The sequence below is a fragment of the Heteronotia binoei genome, chromosome 6 (assembly GCF_032191835.1).
Source record: "Heteronotia binoei isolate CCM8104 ecotype False Entrance Well chromosome 6, APGP_CSIRO_Hbin_v1, whole genome shotgun sequence".
Classification (NCBI taxonomy): domain Eukaryota; kingdom Metazoa; phylum Chordata; class Lepidosauria; order Squamata; family Gekkonidae; genus Heteronotia; species Heteronotia binoei.
In genome coordinates, this window is record NC_083228.1 from 147,136,446 (window position 1) to 147,150,441 (window position 13,996).

Sequence of the window (13,996 nt, forward strand, 5' to 3'; positions counted from 1 at the left end):
TCCTCCAAGCCTCCCAGTGGGGCACTGATGCTTACAAGCACAGGCTGAATCGGAGTGGGTGGGGGCTCTCATCCTTACAATGGAGTGGCAGTCCCTTCTGTCATCAGGTAATTGGCCTCAGGTAAATCTTTAAGAAAGCTAGGAAGGCCCATGTTCAGTGGCAGTTTTCCTTCTTAATTCTGGTTTGGGGGCCGCAATGAGGGCTGCCTGCTCCTAATTTTGAATCTCTTTCCACACTGTGGGCATTCAAAACGTTGCTCCCCTGTGTGAGTTCTTTGAATGCCACCTTTAGAGCGCCACCTTCACTGAATCTCTTTCCACACTCTGATCATTCAAAAGCTTTCTCCCCTGTGTGGGTTCTATGATGCAATTGAAGATGGCCACTCTGACTGAATCTCTTGCCACACTCTGAGCATTCAAAAGGTTTTTCCCCTGTGTGGGTTCTCTGATGCAGTTGTAGATGGTCATTCTGACTGAATCTCTTTCCACACTCTGAGCAGTCAAAAGTTTTCTTCCCTGTGTGGGTTCTCCGATGCCGATGAAGATGGCCACTCCGACTGAATCTCTTTCCACACTCTGAACATTCAAAAGCTTTCTCCCCTGTGTGCGTTCTTAGATGCTGTCGAAGACTGGTAGAGTCACTGAATCTCTTTCCACACTCTGAGCAGTCAAAAGGTTTCTCCGCTGTGTGGATTCTTTGATGCAGTTGAAGATGGCCACTCCGACTGAATCTCTTCCCACATTCTGAGCATTCAAAAGGTTTCTCCGCTGTGTGGATTCTTTGATGCAGTTGAAGATGGCCACTCCGACTGAATCTCTTTCCACACTCCGAGCAGTCAAAAGGTTTCTCCGCTGTGTGGATTCTTTGATGCAGTTGAAGATGGCCACTGAGACCGAATCTCTTCCCACATTCTTAACATTCAAAAGGTTTCTCCCCTGTATGAATTCTTAGATGCTGTCGAAGACTGCTAGAGTCACTGAATCTCTTTCCACACTCTGAGCATTCAAAAGGTTTCTCTCCTGTGTGGATTCTTTGATGCAGTTGAAGATGGGCACTCCGACTGAATCTATTCCCACATTCTGAACATTCAAAAGGTTTCTCCCCTGTGTGAATTCTTTGATGCAGTTGAAGATGGCCACTCCGACTGAATCTCTTTCCACACTCTGAGCATGCAAAAGGTTTCTCTCCTGTGTGGATTCTTTGATGCCGATGAAGATGGGCACTCCGACTGAATCTCTTTCCACACTCTGAGCATTCAAAAGGTTTCTCTCCTGTGTGTATTCTTTGATGCCGATGAAGATGGCCACTCCGACTGAATCTCTTTCCACACTCTGAGCATTCAAAAGGTTTCTCTCCTGTGTGGATTCTTTGATGCACTTGAAAATGGCCACTGAGACCGCATCTCTTCCCATATTCTGAACATGCAAAAGGTTTCTCCCCTGTGTGGGTTCTCTGATGCCGATGAAGATGGCTAGTATGACTGAATCTCTTTCCACACTCTGAGCATTCAAAAGGTTTTTCCCCTGTGTGGGTTCTCTGATGCAGTTTTAGAGTGCCACTGAGACTGAATCTCTTCCCACATTCTGAACATTCAAAAGGTTTCTCCCCTGTGTGCATTCTTAGATGCTTTCGAAGACTGCTAGAGTCACTGAATCTCTTTCCACACTCTGAGCATTCAAAAGGTTTCTCTCCTGTGTGGATTCTTTGATGCAGTTGAAGATGGCCACTGAGACCGAATCTCTTCCCACATTCTGAACATGCAAAAGGTTTCTCTCCTGTGTGAATTCTTAGATGCCGTCGAAGACTGCTAGAGTCACTGAATCTCTTTCCACACTCTGAGCATTCAAAAGGTTTTTCCCCTGTGTGGGTTCTCTGATGCAGTTGTAGATGGTCATTCTGACTGAATCTCTTTCCACACTCTGAGCAGTCAAAAGGTTTCTTCCCTGTGTGGGTTCTCTGATGCCGATGAAGATGGCCACTCCGACTGAATCTCTTCCCACATTCTGAACATTCAAAAGGTTTCTCCCCTGTGTGCATTCTTAGATGCTTTCGAAGACTGCTAGAGTCACTGAATCTCTTTCCACACTCTGAGCATTCAAAAGGTTTCTCTCCTGTGTGGATTCTTTGATGCAGTTGAAGATGGCCACTGAGACCGAATCTCTTCCCACATTCTGAACATGCAAAAGGTTTCTCTCCTGTGTGAATTCTTAGATGCCGTCGAAGACTGCTAGAGTCACTGAATCTCTTTCCACACTCTGAGCATTCAAAAGGTTTTTCCCCTGTGTGGGTTCTCTGATGCAGTTGTAGATGGTCATTCTGACTGAATCTCTTTCCACACTCTGAGCAGTCAAAAGGTTTCTTCCCTGTGTGGGTTCTCTGATGCCGATGAAGATGGCCACTCCGACTGAATCTCTTCCCACATTCTGAACATTCAAAAGCTTTCTCCCCTGTGTGCGTTCTTAGATGCCGTCGAAGACTGCTAGAGTCACTGAATCTCTTTCCACACTCTGAGCATTCAAAAGGTTTTTCTCCTGTGTGGGTTCTCTGATGCAGTTTTAGAGTGCCACTTTGACCGAATCTCTTCCCACATTCTGAACATTCAAAAGGTTTCTCCCCTGTGTGGATTCTTTGATGCAGTTGAAGAGTGCCACTGTGACTGAATCTCTTTCCACACTCTGAGCATTCAAAAGGTTTCTCCCCTGTGTGGGTTCTCTGATGCAGTTGAAGAGTGCCACTGTGACTGAATCTTTTTCCATGCTTTGAACATTCAAAAGGTTTCTTGCCTCTGTTTACTCTTTGGTGCACAAGTAGCTGTGATCTATTTTTGAAGTACTTGCTACACTGAGTGGATGTACATGTCTTAATTATTCTCTTTTTTGGAAAATGTGCATTAAGCCTTTTTCCTTTTCTCTTCTCATCCATACAGCTGCCTTTCTTTCTCTTAGGCCTTCCTTGATTTCGACTGTTTTCTTCCAAGTCTTGAACTCCATCTGGCAACTGCTGCTCAAATTCCTCACCCTCCTCGTTTCTCTGATCATCCTCTGCTGGGATAAAGAGAGAGATCCCTATAACACCTGGGAGGGCAGATAAGGTCCAAAAACTTCTTTGTGACTGCAGATGGAAATGGTTCTTCAGCCTCCTCCAGCTTCCCTGATCTTAACCACCTTCCCACTTTCCCCAGAATGTCTAGCATTTAAGAATATCTCATCCCCTCAAGAGCCACCACTGAGCTTGCAATGCCAATTCCCTCACACACACACACACACACACACACACACACACACACACTCCAGCCTCATCTAGCCAGAAGCCATGCAGGGCTCCTGAATGCCATGATTGATTGATGATGGTGCTGGGCAACAGAAAAGAATAACAAGTGATTTAAAAATATCAAATTGACGGAATCTCTTTCCACACTGTGAACATTCAAAAGGATTCTCCCGTGTGTGGGTTCTCTGATGCAGTTGAAGATGGCCACTGTGACTGAATCTTTTTCCATGCTTTGAACATTCAAAAGCTTTCTTGCCTCTGTTTACTCTTTGGTGCACAAGTATCTGTGATCTTTTTTTGAAGTACTTGCTACACTGAGTGGATGTACATGTCTTAATTATTCTCTTTTTTGGAAAATGTGCATTAAGCCTTTTTCCTTTTCTCTTCTCATCCATACAGCTGCCTTTCTTTCTCTTAGGCCTTCCTTGATTTCGACTGTTTTCTTCCAAGTCTTGAACTCCATCTGGCAACTGCTGCTCAAATTCCTCACCCTCCTCGTTTCTCTGATCATCCTCTGCTGGGATAAAGAGAGAGATCCCTATAACACCTGGGAGGGCAGATAAGGTCCAAAAACTTCTTTGTGACTGCAGACGGAAATGGCTCTTCAGCCTCCTCCAGCTTCCCTGATCTTAACCACCTTCCCACTTTCCCCAGAATGTCTAGCATTTAAGAATATCTCATCCCCTCAAGAGCCACCGCTGAGCTTGCAATGCCAATTCCCTCACACACACACACACACACACACACACACACACACTCCAGCCTCATCTAGCCAGAAGCCATGCAGGGCTCCTGAATGCCATGAATTTCCATGGTTCCTGAATGCCATGATTGATTGATGATGGTGCTGGGCAACTGAAAAGAATATCAAGTGATTTAAAAATATCAAAGCAGACAGTATAAGCTAGCACTCTTGCTTCTATTGTTCTCAGGCAGACTTACAGGTTAATTCAGATCCAAGCCTTGGCTGGCTGGCGGGCAATCCCAGGGGAAGTGGAGATTCACCCAGCAGTGCCTCTTGCTGCAATCCAGGGAACCCCCCGCCCCGCAAGGGAACGAGGCAAAAGTGTGGGATTTTATCAGGAAGGACCAGGAACCCCCAGAGCCGATCAAAGAGCTTTTCCCAGATGACATTGAAAAAATGAACACGCTGCTGTTCCACACGGCAGCACGGGAAAGAAAGCTTTTAGACCAAACTCCTGTATTTGGAAGGGAGGGGCCCTGTGAACAAAACACTGGATTCTCACCCAGCCAACGGTGTTGTAATGCTGAGTGAAACAGAGAAACTTATTTGTACAGCCTGAAATAGCACGCTGGAGGACGAAAAGCTTATAGAGTTCTTGCTCAGAAGGAGTTCCTAACTCTCCAAATCCCAGTCCCCAGGCGGCCTCAATCTCTCTTTACTCAGTGGGCTGCATGACTGTACCAAACTAAATCTTGATCAGAAAGAAGTGAATGAAGAAAACCTTCATGGCTACTCCTTGCCTGTTCCCTGGACATGACCATGAAGGATACTCACTCTCAGCCAGCTCATTTCGAAAGGAAACCTGTTCTTGGGATCCCCTTGAGAAACTCTCCAGCATTACTTCGGATGTGAGGATGTTGTCTTTCTCCACCAAAGCCTCTCTTATACTTCTGTCTTCTTTGGGGGGGGATATGGGGGGGAGAGAAAAATCATTCTTATCAGAGCCGGATCTACATATTTTTGAGCACAAAAATATGGTTTTAAAAATGGAATACTTTTTTCTATCGGCATTACTTTGAGAAGGAGATCAGATCAGAGTTTCAAGCGGACACACTGGCAAGGGGGAAATGAGTGAAGTTGCCTCTTCCGACTCTACTGGTGGAACACAGAGAAGGGCAGAGTTTGCCAGGGGAAGAAAATAAAGGGCGAGCACAGACAAAAGCTAAAAGGGAGCCCGGCTCCACCCCGTCACCCACGCTCCCCACCCACATTCCCTGTGAATGAGGAAGGAGGGGACCTCTCAAGGCTTCTCCTGAGGGACCACTTGACCTGTCAGTGCAGCAAATTTATTCCCCTTTGCCTAAGGAACGGGCTGTGCTGCTGCCCCCATTGCCTTGGGGGGAAAACGGATGTACTGAAACTAAAGTAGAGTGGAGTAGAGCAGCAAACTCTAGTAGAGCAGCAGTAGTGGTGGCGGGGAATATCCTTCTTAAAATGTGGTGCCCAAAACTGAAAAGAGAAAGCTAGCCAGCAAAAGCAGCCCTGTGCATCCTCCCCCAACATTCCCATCGCAATTACAGAAAACAGAGAGGCCCTAGGCGCCTGCAAGTACACGGCAAGCCCTTTGACATCGGCAGCTTAAATTCCAACCAAGAGTCCTTCAACTTTACAGGAATCCACGGTCCAGCAGCTCCTGAGGAAACCACGCAGTGTTCCAAATCCCAAGTAGTCTAGTACAGCAGATAAATCTTGCACACAGCCGTTTTGAACACAGTGATGAGGTAGTGCTTTATATCCCCCCGTTTCACTAGAAGCGTTGACCAGCTTTCAGACAGAGCATGGCAAGATTCCTATTATTGCACACCATTAAGCTACAAACTCCAAGGTCTTGCCAATTGTGCAGTTGTGAGAGCCTGCAAGCTCTCCCTCCCCCCTTCCTCCCCAAGGGAGGAGCCTCAGTCAGTGCAGAAAAAAGAGACTTTGATCTGTAGCTCCTGTGCGATTGAGCAAGCCTGGCAAGGCAAGCTGTGATGCAGAAGGAAGCAAGAGATGGGGAGAAGGAAGCAGATGACAGCCAGTTGCTCGGGGGCCTTATACAAGCCCTCTGAGGGCCTGAATCAGCCCACAGGCTGCATGTTTCACACCCCTGATTTAGGCTATAGTTGGAATACTTATGTAGTAACAAGGAAAGGAAAGGTCCCCTTTGCAAGCACCAGTTGTTTCCAACTCTGGGGTGACGTTGCTTTCGCAACTACAGGTACTATCTAATACCACGTATTTCATGTGTAAGACAGAACAGTGAGCTTTTCATGATTTTCTGTTGCTGAGCTGTAGAAACTGCACTGTTTAGTGGTGTCTCGGTTTTACATCCTTCATAAATCTTTCTGTGTTTTAGAAGGGCCAGCATTAGGAAAAGAGAAATAAGAATCTAGCCCCTTCCAACGCCTTTTTGAGTATCTCTGTTCTGGCCTAGCCTGACCACAGCTTCAGGGGAAGGAGGACTCCTCAGGAGAAGGGGAGTCACGCATGGCTGGCTCTGAGTCAGAAGAAGCAGGAAACAGGCTGATGAGCTGCAGGCTGCTGAAGACAAACCACCACCAGCTGATCCAGAGCCACCACCCAGCCCTGATGCAGCAGCTGAGGCTGAAGTAATTAAATGAGGCTGAGGGACTTGCGAATCTTCAGTCTGGAGAAGAGGAGGTTGAAGGGGGACATGATTGCTCTCGTGAAGTATTTCAAGGGCTGTCACTTAGAGCAAGGTGGGGAGCCGTTCATGTTGGCAGCAGAGGAAAGGACTTGTAATAACAGGTTTAACTTAAGAGAGGGAATGTACATGCTGGATATTAGGGGAAACTTTTTAACAGCAAGAGTTGTTCAACGGCGGAATTGGTGGGAGCCTGCATGTTGTGGAAGCAACAAGATTTTGTTACCACAACACCTGACCTTTTCTGTGTTTGATCTTGGACTTTGACTTCAGCTTTGTAACTCTCAAGCTTGTGCAGGACCCTTGGACCTCCAGGCTACACTCTCTGGTTTACCCCTTCTGGTAACGACCCTTTGGCTGGTGCACTTTTGGTCTGTGGACTTCAGAGACTGAACTCTGGAATCTGTGTGAGCACCTGAACATGTCTGGCTTGCTGGCTCTCATCCCCACCCTTGACTCTGGCCGGACACCATCTCTGGTTAGGGGTGATGGCCACAACACTGGCCTCAGTTGCCCCTGGGCAAGTATCCAGAGAGGCCTCAAAATGATGCATTGCTGTGCAAGTTTGATTCATGCATCATCCCATGTGGAGCAATTCACACCTTTGGCACTTGTGGAAGATCCTCCTTACCCAGAGAGATGACGCTCCAATAGTTCTCCTGCATGACTTCCCTGTAGAGAGTTTTCTGGTCCGGATCCAGCAGGTCCCATTCTGCTGGGGTGAAACGGACAGACACCTCCTCAAAGGAAAAGGGGCACTGGAAGAAAAAGCAGATTCCGTCATCAGAGATGATGCCAGGCAGAGACTGCAACCTGGAAGGGAGTTGTCTGGGATGGAATAGGATGTATGGGTTGATATGGGTAAAGGGAGTGGTGGTCAGAACCTCACTCACCCGGAGCATTGTAGAAACTGCAGGAGCAAAAGGCTCCCTGAGAAAGTAAGAGGAAACCCAGACTGTCCCCTGCTCATTTCCTGTACCTGGACTAGAGGTAAAGCGGCTGTTTCCACACCTCTCGAAAGATGATGGATCAGCATCTCTCCACTGCCTGTTAGGAAAAGAAAGGAGGAAGGCTGTTTGCTGTGACTTCCTATTCCAGTTGCTTCTTTGTTCCTCCCTTCACACACTCCCTTTCCCAGGAGTTGGAAACCTTGTCGTGTGTACACTCAACACAACCTTTTGCTAAATTGTGGGAGAGGCAGAAGAGCCTCAGGGGTGATAAATGCTGCCAACATATTCCAGGCTTCTGTGAGACCTGAAATGTGCCCTGTGAACTCTGGAGTTCCAAAGGTCGCAGCATCCCTGCTGGATCAGACCAAATGGCTAGGAATCCCCTTCTCCAGCCAGCTGGCAGTGGGCTCTTCAGTCTGGACAGGGGGTGGAAATGATGTCACATGACATGTCACCCTCACATTCAGCCCAAAATCCAGACCCACTTGAGCGCTTCTGGAGAATCTAAGGTAGCTTCCATGCCAAGCTTCACCCCAAGGCCCTCCCCCAGATCTCCTGGGGTTTGAGGCGACACCGGTCATCCCTCCTGCAGCACCCTATTCCCTAGAGCGGCCTGCCAGGAGCCCCTGTAAGAACGGGCACAGAAGCTGAATTTTCCCGTGATTATCAGTCCTTAGGAACTGCTTTTTGGTGCTCAGTGTAACCCCAGAAGGCAGAGGCTCCCTGTATTCACCCGGATGAATAGCTCTGCCCAGGTCTCTCTAACTTTGCTTTTTTTTTTTTTGAGCCACCCTGAGTTCCTCTTATGGAAGGAAGGTGAGACATGAATGTTCCAATTCATGAGAGGAACTGCCCTCTATAATTCTTTCTAATCTCCTTACAGAAGAATCACAGTCAGTGGACATTCAGTGATATCTGCAGAAGTACAGAATTCTTTTCCTGACCTGAACTCTCCACCCATCACATCCACAGCGTTCCCCAATTTAAACAAGCAAAACGAGTCCTTACCCCAAGAGAGGGCATCTTGGGCACCCTCCTGGGCCTGCGCCCTCTGCCCCTCCTCCAGGGAACCTAGTTCTGCCTCAGGGAATGGAGCTTCTCTCTCCAAGGATGGTCCCCACATCTGAAAGAGCAGCGAGTGAGAAGGGGAAGAGATGGAACAGAAAAGAGACCAAGCAAGGGATCCTGCCCCACTCCCAGACTCTGCAATTTTCTATTAGCAGACGCGGTGAGATATCTGGAGAGAGAGAAGAAATTCTCTAGCAGAGGAGGCTCCTGAAGGAGGCTGTTAAATCTCCCATTTGGATGATTAACACTTGGGCAAATATCTCTCAGGGAAACTTTAGAATATCACTGCTTGAATTGGACACAGCTGGAGGAAACCCCCTCACCTGCTCTGCCTGCCTCTTCTCCTCGGCCTGACTCAGGAGGAAGCCTTCGGCCAAGGCCACCGCCTGGGAACTGGTCTCCGGCCCACATTCCCTGACCCAGCGCTGCATTTCCTGGGGCAGGAGGGCTAGGAACCTCTCCAGGATCACCAGGTCCACCATCTGCTTCTTGGAGTTCCTCTCTGGCTTCAGCCAGTGGCTGCAGAGTCGATGGAGCCGGCTGCAAACCTCTCGGGGCCCATCAGCCTCACGGTACTGGAACTGCCGGAAGTGTTGGCCATGCACCTCTGAGATCTCCGTGACCTGAGAAGGTGTCTCTGGCACGGGGCTTTCCCAGCCTTCACCACCACTCCCAGCTTGGGTAGGAGGGGGGCCTTTGCTTGCTGTCTTGCCAGCTGCAGCTCCTTCTGGGTCCTGCTCTTCCATCTCCCTCCCCTTCTCTTCGGTCACCTCCGACTGGATAGAGATGACTTGAGTCACTTGACTGTAAAGAGATACAGAGACAGTCACATGTCACAAGGAAAGAGAATGAGAATTGCCCTGGTGGATCAGAACTGAAGTGCTTTTTGTGGTTTGTAGACCTGGTTTAATATAATTTTGTTATATGAGATAATAAGGTGTTTTAGATATGCCTGCTTCATTTCTTTGGAATAGTTAACTGTCTCTGTTGGGCTCTTTGAGGATGTTACAAGCCTAGACTCTCATTACATTGGTTTAATATATCTTGATATATCTTAATATATATCTTAATATATATATTGAAAGGTTAATTCTTAAGTTAAACTGAGGCCCCAAAAGGACCAGGGGGATTGGTGACCCCTTAACCATCGTCTGTATCTCTTCAGTAGACCTGAAGGGTTAGGCAAGAGCACCTCTTTCAAAAGCCACGGGGTCCCCCTTTGAACTGTGGAGTTCACCTGGTTAGATCTGCAATCAACATGTCTTTTGGGGAGGCTGAAAACCAGCTCCTCATGGCTCTTGTCACAACTTGAAAGAAACTCTCAGGGCAGTTGCAGGACTGGATATCATGATAATGTAACCACAGGGGTCAGTTAATAACTCTCAACATTCCACAGTTAAGAAGATACATTTACATATCCATCTCCAATTCTAATATTTGCTTCTCTATGATTCTCCCCAGAATTAAATCCAAACAATCGGTGACCAAATAAACTGAGCTTGCTATCCCTGTTTGGTCCTTGCATCTCTTAAGCATCTTCATTATGTCGTATGCTAGTTTGCTGGTCAGTGGGAAGGGGCCATAACTAACCGCCAACAACCACTCTGGTTTGGGGTTCAACCCAGACAGGGCCCAGAATAGCCCCCCTCTTCCAACTTCCCAAGCTCCCCTGCCCACACACCACGGGGTGGGGGGCATTGACGGGTGACCCCTCTAGCCTGAAGTGCCAGAAGGACCCAGGCCCATTAAGGCATCCGTGGAGGAGGGGGGGATCGAACCCGGCTCCCCCAGATCAGAGTCCCTGCATTCACCGCACCACACCCCACTGGCGCTCAGCTGGTCCCGGGCAGTTCAGGTGTGCGGGGAAGGGGGCGGGGGAGGGGGGTGCAGCAAGGTAGCCCCGCAGCAGAAGACAGGCGAGGGGATGGAGTCTGGGGAATGGCAAAGGGCCCTTCTTGACCCTCTTGGCGGCGGCAGCAGCGTCCCGGGGGCTCCAGGCGCGCCTGCCTGCCTTCCTTCCTTCCCAGCGGCTCTTGCAAGCTCCCCCTCCGCAAGAAGCCGCGCGGGAGGCGGGAGGGGCTTTCCAGTCGCCCCCAGGCCCCCCACCCGGGAAGGAGCGGCCACAGCCGGTGCCGGCTCTGCAAGGCTGGAGCAGCCGCCCGCCCGAGCCTTCTCCGCCACCGCCAGTCCCGGGCCCGCCAGCCTCCTCCTCCTCCTCCTCCTGCCCCGGAGCTCTTCCCGGAGGAACTGGAGGGCCGGGGGGGGGGATGGGGGCGCCCTCCCCTGCTGCTGGGCCTCTGCAGCCCCCCCTCGCCCTTACCCGGCCTTCCTTGCTCCGGCCCCGCCGGGAGAGGCTGCTGCAGCTTTGCAACGGGGGAGGGTTGCAGAAGGCCCGGCTGCTGCTCTTTCCTTCGGCCCCTCCTGCCCCGCCGGCAGCAGAGCGTGCAGCTTCCCCCGGGATCCCTTTGCAAAGTCAGGCCCGGGCAGGCAGGTCTTCCTTCCTTCCTTCCACTTCCCTTCCGGAAAGCAGGGCTGGGAAAGGGCCTGCAGCGCCCCCTGGGCCCGGCCTCTGCTCTGCCGGGTTGCCGCTCTCCCCGCCGCCTCCCCGGTGAGGCTGCGCCGCTTTGGGTGGCAGAAGAGCAGCAGCAGCAGCAAGCGACTCCCAATATCCTGCACGGACCCTTTTGCGGGAGACTTCAGCGCTGCACCGGGAGGCGCCTCCTTGCACCGGCGTGGGCGGAAGGGAGGAAGGAAGGAAGGAAGGAGGGGTTTCTCTCTGTTACAAGCAGGGGGAGGATTTGAACAAAGCAGGAGTCAGACCAACACGGCTGCCCGCTTGGGTCTAGCTACAGGAAAGGAAAGGTCCCCTGTGCAAGCTCTGGGGTGACGTCGCTTTCACAACGTTTTCACGGCAGACTTTTTCACGGGGTGGTTTTTCATTGCCTTCCCCAGTCGTCTACACTCCCCCCCCCCCCCCCAGCAAGCTGGGGACTCCTTTGACCGACCCCAGAAGGATGGAAGGCTGAGTCAACCGTGGGCCGGCTACCTGAATCCAGCTTCCGCCAGAATCGAGCTCAGGTTGTGAGCAGAGAGTTCAGACCACAGTACTGCTGCTTTACCACTCTGCACCAGGGGGCCGCTATCTATCTACAAGGGGAGGATGAATCCTGAAATCCACATTTGGGGGGGGGGGGTATCAGCACTTTGGGCTGCCCAGCAAGCATAACAAAGCAGGAGTCAAGTGGCACCTTTAAGACCAACCAGTTTTTATTCAGAACGCAAGCTTTTGTGTGCGCTTAAGCACACTTCCTCAGACGAGGAATCCAGCACAGTGAGCAAAGCCATACAGAGCTGAGCAGATCCATACACAGCTGGTAGGCAGTGGCCCAGAATGCAACATGGTACAGATTTAAGAACCAATGACAGTGAAGTAAAATTATCTGGTAGGCAGTGGTTGAGAATGTAAAATGGTACAATGACAGAATAGTAAAATTACAAACTGAGCAAACCTTTGGGCTGTCCGCTTGGATCCACCAAGCATAACATTTATGTCCAGAATCCTAGAGAGGCAGCCAGGCAGCTGTTTCCCGGGCATTCTGGGAACTCGGGAAGCCCCCTTCACTTCCTGTGGCACCCATCTATGGAGCTGCCTCTCCCTAAATCAGACCCCTCCCCTTGGTCCATCCAGGGCAGTATTGTCCACTGAGACTGGCAGGGCCTCTCCAGGACCACAGAAGTCCTTCTTCGCATTGCTTACTCCCCAAGAGGGTCTTTGAACTGGAGACTGGACATGAGACCTTCTGCATGCCAAGCAGATGCTCTGCCCCTGAGCCGCAGCCCCCGCTTTCGTTTCAGCCTATAGATGAGGTGCTTTCGGGCAGCCAAGCTCTGGGGTCCATCAGTCAGGGACTCAGGATTGTCCGTTCAGACCGGCAGCGGCTCTCCAAGGTCTTTTACATCACCCAGTGCCTGGTCCATTTAACAGGAGATGCCGGGGATTGAACCGGGGACCTTCTGCATGCAAAACTGATGCTTTACCACTGAGCCATGAACCTCTGGGCCATGGAAACAGGAAGGGGCGCTCTGCCTTATGCTGAAGGACCATTCATCTCTCAAGAGCGCCCATCGTTCTGACTGGCAGCCGCTCTCTTGCACGTACCTGACCTTTTAAACTGGCGACTGGACTGGGGCTCTTCTGCAGGCAAATCAGATTCTCTGTTGCTGAGCGCCCCCCCCCGTTGGGTTTCTCTCTCCCACCCCCGAAGCGATTCCTATCTATAAGATTTACAAGGCCCCCTCCAGGAACTCCTTTGCATATTAGGCTGTACCCCCTGGTGTAGCCAGTCCTCCTGGAGCTTATAGTAGGTCTTGTAGTGCGAGCCCTGTAAACTGTCAGAGGATTGGTTACATCAGGGGTGTGTGGCCTAATATGCAAATAAGTTCCTGTTACAAAAAAAAGCCTTGGCCGCCTCGTTACTTTGACCTCCTGCATCCCTTTGCAGGGAAGTCTTTGTGTCTCGGGCTTCCTGGTCTCCGCACTGCAGTTCGAAGCACCGTCTCCTTTCCTCCAAGGCAGGAAGTGGGATGGGGAAGTCACAGCTAATGTGGTGAACAGGACAGGCAAGGGCAGATTTTTATTTATTTTAAAAATTCCTCTCCATAAGTGGGTGCTGGAACATGCAGTCTGGCCTACTTCGCAGGGCTGTTCTGGTTGGGGTTTTGTTTTTTCACAAGCCTCCCCGCGGGGCACTGATGCTTACAAGCACAGACTGCATGGGGGGGATCTCTGTACCCTTAGTGGAGTGGCACTCCCTTGTGTCGCCACGTAATTGGCCTCAGGTAATTCGCACGTGGTCAAATTTTTAAGGAAGACAACATTGGATTTGTATCTGGCCCTCCACTCCAAATCTCAGAGTGGCTTACAATCTCCTTTACCTTCCTCCCCACCCACAACAGACAGCCTGTGAGGTAGGTGGGGCTGAGAGAGCTCTCGCAATAGCTGCCTTTTCAAAGACAACTCTAGGAGAGCCATGTCTGACCCAAGGCCATTCCAGCAGCTCTAAGTGGAGGAGTGTGGAATCAAACCCGGTTCTCCCGGATAAGAATCTGCACATTTACCCACTACACCAGTGGTGGCCAAACTTGCTTAACCTAAGAGCCACATAGAACAAGTATCAGCTAATTGAGAGCCACAAGACATGAATGTCAGATGTTTGAGAGCCGGGAGGGAGGGAAATAGATGGTGGAAGGAGGGAGAGGTGAAAAGAAAGCAACTTTAAAGGCATTCTCCAAGCCGTCGACTTGCTTGGCTAGAAGAA

General features: G+C 50.3%; 1 pseudogene; it reads right to left on the reverse strand.

Annotated features, from left to right (window-relative positions):
- Positions 1-349: 349 nt before the first annotated feature.
- Positions 350-11,107, reverse strand: LOC132574421 (zinc finger protein 420-like; annotated as a pseudogene).
- Positions 11,108-13,996: the final 2,889 nt, after the last annotated feature.